We start from the raw sequence: 6,171 nt of genomic DNA on the forward strand, positions 1-6,171 counted from the left end.
ATTCAGTGGAGGAACGCTGTGAAAGGTTTTCACATAATGTACAACTCCACTGTGCCCATTCTTTTTTTTTTTTTTTGCTTTTTCAGTCATTCAACTTTATTAACATATAAGCTCTTAGCTGTACTCCAAATAAATATCAGTTCATAAAAATAGGCCATTTTATTTTATTTTATTTTTTTACAAATTAGTGACCAATTTTCTTGATTTCAGGTAAGTAAGGCTCTTTGATAGTACTCAGAAACAACACAGTGATGGTGGTTTTCCTGATTGGTGGGTAGTCTTTAAAAATTGTAAAGAGTTATTTGTATGAAATGTGTGTCAAACCAATAAGCCTGCATTTATACATACATCATTTCAGGATTGTTGGTAATCTGGGCATATTTACCCCAAGTCATCTTGCCTCCTTATGTTACTAAGTCCAGCTCACTCACAATCACTTCAGTGACTTTTGGCAATGACACCCAAAGTTGTAAAAAGTAGAGGTGAGGGGTTCTTTTTTACACCAAGTATCAGCAGGCAAAAGATGGCTTTCAGTTCAGCATGTTACTTGGGCTTTCTTAAAATGTAAGCCCGTTGGTCTGATGAACCTCTCATATTTAGTAGGCTTTCTTGTAAAACCATCTTCAACAATGCAGACTTCAGTAAACATCTTCTTCCATGCCTTCTTTTTTCTCTTCCCAGTACTAATACTTTTTAATACTTCTGTTTCTCCCTGGGCACTGACTTTGAGCAGAGGGACTTCCCTCCTTCTCTTTACGTTTTTGTTAAATTATGTTGGAGAGCACTTTTGCTTGTGACTGTCCTTCTCTTTCCAACATATAGGCAGGTAATGCACGCTGAGGAGTCTTCTCATCATCTTTTTGTTTGGTGTTTCTTTTCCTGGATCTTGATGGTCTTTTTCATTTGCATTTGTGGTAGAGCTTAGGCTTCAGGCCAATCTTTTTTTTTTTGGTTTTGGCTTTCTTTGATTGTTCATGAACCTCTCTTTCTCTTTTTCTCATGGTAATCCAAACGAAATCCATAGTGTTTACAGTGTAATTCATATATTCATTTTGTGGCATGAAGAAAGCTGTGGATGCCACCTAGGGAGAGAAAAGACTCTGTCAAGTCGGGGTCTTGGATACCCAGGAGCAGACCCTGATCAAAGACAGGAAAGAATGACCTTCTATTTGCATCCATTACTTCTAATTAAATCCACCCATTATTTCTAATTTCTTTGGCCCTCTGCTTTCTTTACAGACACATGGTAGTTATTCAATGCTTAGTCATATTTTCTTCTCTTTTTTAAATCAGGATATTTGGGAAAACATGGAAATTAGATATTTGAGGAAAGTTGTGTGTGAATCCATTGTATACTAATAAATTCTCTAGATCATGAAAAGTACCAACTGAACAATGATATTACTGAAAGGCCAAAACCAATTTTACACTGAAAGATTCAGTCTGGATAAGTTTTTATTGTGTTTGATGATAAACTTTTCATGTAAACAGTATAGTAAAACATTGTTTCTTTGTGCATATTTCCCTGGTATTCATATGTATCATCCTAAAACGTATCTTGGAATCACTGTCACTTAAAGTAACAGGCAAATTGATTAGGATTTTCTCAATGAGTCTTGTCAGTCTGTTTCTATAATAAGAGTATTATTCAAAATATTCCCCACACGTGAAACAATTGCTTAGAAAAATGTACCAAGAGTTGCTCTATATAAGTTATTATTGTAGTGTTAATTATATTTTCTAAATCAAATCAATTCAAACCAGTAAATGATAACATCCAATAAAGTGAGAAATTTCTTTCAAATTATTTTAGTTAAACAAAAGGAAATGGGAATTGTGCAATGCATCTATAGTTATTCTGTCTAGGTTTTAATTTCTACTTTTAATTTCTACATTTATGTGTTTCCTGTATGCAAACTAATCCAGAAATCTGTGGGAAGAATGTACAACTGGTACCCCAATAATTAGGATTTCAACATTTCTGCTGGCTAACTTTTGTGTTAACTGATGCATTGAAACATTTCAGAAACAATATTTATAGTTGCAAAGAATATATTTTTAACTATTTCTAACAAAATTGTATTGAATGAGCATTAAGGATGTCTGGCAGTTTGATAATCAGGCCAAATCACTTAGTCAAACAAATTAGATGCATATTTATAAAAGAATGAAATAGTGGGTAAGGATATGTTGGTTGTCTCAAGAGGAAAAGCAGGGCCACATGAGAAAAGAAGTAACCCTTCCTTCAATAGAAATTAGCTTATGTGAAAGAATGATCATGACTTGTGTCTGTTCTGCTTATATTCATGCTTTCATTGGCACACACATGGTCAGTGATTCAATGCTTAAGTAGACAGTATCATTTTAAAATGGTGAACAGCAGGACATTGAGGAAGATGGCGGCGGGTTCAGTCTGTCTTTCTGAGCTCTCACCAATATACCAATTTTGGCAGAGTAGGGGACAGTACATACCTCAAATCGATCCTAAGTAAGCTTTAACGATACCAAGACCTCAGTCACAAAGAAAAAAGGCAGAAATCTGGCACAGAGAAGACAACAGGGACCAGTGCCAGCCGCTTGGAGCGGCTGCAGAGACAAAGTTGCTCCTCTGAATCAGAGCAGAAAGTGTTTCCCAGGACCCCAACCTGCCAGCTGCAGACCAAGCCACACAGAGACTGAGCAAGCCCAAAGCCAACACATGGCCGTGCACAGACCTGCCGGCTTCACAGAACCGGAGAATCCAGCAATTTGTGAGTACCTCTGAGAAGTTTCACTTCTGCTCACAGATAGGCATTGGGAGAGAGCCCTTCCCCCACAATCTGAGAGCAGCGCCATCTTGATTGCTGGCAAGGACCTGACCAAAGCAATTGTAACCTGTGAGGTGTTGCTGACAGCACCATCATTCCAAAGGGCAAAGGATTTCCCAGAGACCTCTTAGCTGGAAATCCAGCCCCAGCACTGCTGAAGTCCATCCCCTGTGCCAGGCCACAAGTCTGGTAAACAAAACCCGCCCGTGGATATTTCAGCTTCATTTTCCCAAACAAGCAATCTGACCTGAAAAACTGCCAAGCCAAATCACAAGAGAAAAAGACTTTCTGAAGTGTTCGAATCCCTAATTTAGTGGAGACATAAGTTTCCTATCCTGCTCTGCCCCCCAAAAATACCCTGAAGAATACCTTTTTTGGGGGGGGGATTCTTTTCTTCTGTCTTTTTTTCCACCCCTTTCTTTATTTGCATTTTTAGGTGTTATTTATTCTTTATCATCTTATGTACACCTTTTTTTTCTTTCCATTCCAACATTCCTCTGTCACTGTGGTTGTTCATGGAAACATAGTGACAGCTCTGGGTATATTCTGAATAAGTGACAGCTCTGGGTATATTCTGAATACAGACGATATCTATATTGATACAGACACCTGCTTTTTTAATCTCTGTTCTCAACCCTATTCTATTATTTCTTATGTAAAAGCTCACAATAGTGAGGAATCTCCCCACACCTTTTTATTTTTCTTTTCTTTTTTTTGGTTTTGGTTTTCTTGTTGTTGTTCTCTTTGCTTTTTTTGTTTCTCTGTTTTTCATTCTGTATTTTTTTGTGTTTGTTGTTGTTTTTGTCTTACTTTGCTTTTTTCTCTTTCTTTTTAAAATTTTTCATCATTGAAATCTCCTATATCTACCTCCCTCATTTCTTGATATGTTCTTCTTTTTACTCTTCTTGATTGCTTATCAACTTTGGTCAGTTATCCTTCCACTATATCTTTTCTTCACTACTATAATAATCTTACCCTCCTACATTATTCTTTTCATACATCTGTTATCTCTCATACTATTTTTCTAGCTCTGGTCCTCTGTTCATCTTTCAACTCTTATAATGCATGGATCTACATTTGATAGTTGTTGAGTAAGACTTATATCTAGGTGTTCAATTGTACTGTAGGTCCACAGGAACTTAAATACAATAGAGATTGGATTGAGAGGCTTATTGTTTTGGTCATAAATCAGTTATCAGTGATTGTATTAGACTGGTCTGTAAGTGCACAAAAAGAAAGAGAGAGTGATAATACCAGTCAAAAATTGTGAACATCTAGTGTCTGCCAGCTAAAGAGGTCTAGATTATATCTGAAAATTTATAATCTTTGTTTAGTATTAATTTTGCTCCTATTTTCAAATGGTCAGAACAAGAAACTCAAGAAAAATGTCAAATCAAGGAATAACATCTCCCACCTAATATAAACAGACAATGGAACAGTCACTGGCAAACCTAGAGGAGAGTCTTCCAAGTGCTATACAAATGCAAGTGCTATACATCATTAATGAAAAATGTGAAAATATGAAGAAAGAGATAAGGGAGGAAGCCATAGCTAAAGAAGAGGAAACCATAAACAAGGTGATAAGTGAAAAAGAAGAAGCCATAAGGAGGCCATAATAAAGGTCTTTCAAAAAGAAACTGGATGGATTCATAGAATCCACAAACAAAAAGGTGACAAAACTTCAGCAAATGTCCAAAGAGAATAAAACTAATAAGCTAACCACACAAATGGAAATCAAGGAGCTAAAGAAATCCATACATAATCTAAAACAAGAGATGTAAGGCATCAAAAATGAGCAATTAGAAGCAAGGGAGATGAAGAATAAAGGAGAAAGCTTTGATAGCAGGCTACACAATGCAGAAGAAAGAATTTCCAGGCCTGAAGATAATTTAGTTGTTATAGAGAAAGAACAGAAAGTCTGTCAATCCAAATATAGGACATATGAGAGAATGCTTCAGGAGGTCCAAGACACAATTAGAAAGTCTAATTTAAGGGTAATTGGTATTGAGGAGGGTCTGGAGAAAGAGGTCAATGGCATTGGAAATATACTTCATGGAATCATCTCAGAGAATTACCCAAATATCCAGAAGGGAGGCCCATCCAGATACAAGAAGGTTTTTGAACCCCAAACAGAACTGATCAGAAAAGAACATCCCACTGCCACATGATAATCTGAATGGGATCAGCAGAGACCAAGGAAAGGATCCTAAAGGCATCTAGGGAGAAGTGATGAATCATCTATAAAGGCAAACCAATTAAAATAACCCCAGATTTCTCAGCAGTGACCATGAAATCCAGGAAATTTGAAGCATATATGTCATGCCCTGAAGTCAAATAACTACCAACCAGGAATACTGTACTCAACTAAGCTCCCATTCATAACTGAGGGAACAATAAAAACATTCCATTCCAGGGAAAAGCTGCAACATTATGTAGCACAGAACCAACATTTCAGAAAATTCTCAAAGATGTTCTACACACTGAAAACCAACACAAACGTGATCCTGAAAAATTAAATCACTCCAAAACTAATCTCCAAAGTAACAAACATCCCATTAAGAAATGGGCCAAAGACTTAGAGTCTTCTCTGAAGAAGAAACAAAAATGGCCTATAGACACATGTAGAAATGTTCAACATCTCTGGTCATAAAAGAAATGCAACAACTCTAAGACTCCACCTCACTCCAGTTAGAATGGCCAGGAACAAGAAAAGTAATAACAACAGATGCTGGAGGTGATGTTGTCAGGAGGAATCACTACTACACTGTTGGTAGGAGTGCAAACTCTTCCAATCACTATGGAAAGCACTATGGCAGTTCCTCAAAAGACTAATCATACAGCGCCCCTATGACTCAGCAATTCCACCACTTGGCATTTACCCAATCTACTAGCACAATGATGTTCATTGCAGCACTATTTACCATAGCAAAGATATGGAACCAACCCAGATGTCCCTCAGTTGATGAGTGGATCAACAAGATGTGGTATTTGTACACAATGGAATTCTTTGCTGCTGTCAGAAAGAACGACATGGCCCCATTGTAAGGAAATGGAAAGACTTAGAAAAAATCATATTAAGTGAAGTAAGTCAGACTCAAAGGATCTTAGGCTCAATGGTTTCCTTCATTTGTCATAATCAGTAGAAATCTTGGGCTCTCCTAGCAGAGATTTGCAATAGAGCAAAACCTTGATACATAAGGCCATGTAGTATGGTGGACCTCTAGGATATAGAAACAAAATCCATATAATGAAAGATTGATATCCTTAAGGTACTGTGTTATCTCCCATCTCTTTTGCTGTCCCTTTGATATCTCATACTGCCACAATATCTCACTCTGTTATGTGATATATTGGATATATTTGT

At 37.0% G+C, this 6,171-nt stretch overlaps 1 pseudogene; it reads right to left on the bottom strand.

Moving 5' to 3' along the window:
* Positions 1–318: 318 nt before the first annotated feature.
* LOC150040269 (ribosome biogenesis protein NSA2 homolog pseudogene) lies at positions 319–1,061 on the bottom strand (annotated as a pseudogene).
* Positions 1,062–6,171: the final 5,110 nt, after the last annotated feature.

This window comes from Megascapheus bottae, chromosome Y (assembly GCF_031878675.1).
Source record: "Megascapheus bottae isolate mThoBot1 chromosome Y, mThoBot2.hap1, whole genome shotgun sequence".
Taxonomy (NCBI): Eukaryota; Metazoa; Chordata; class Mammalia; order Rodentia; family Geomyidae; genus Megascapheus; species Megascapheus bottae.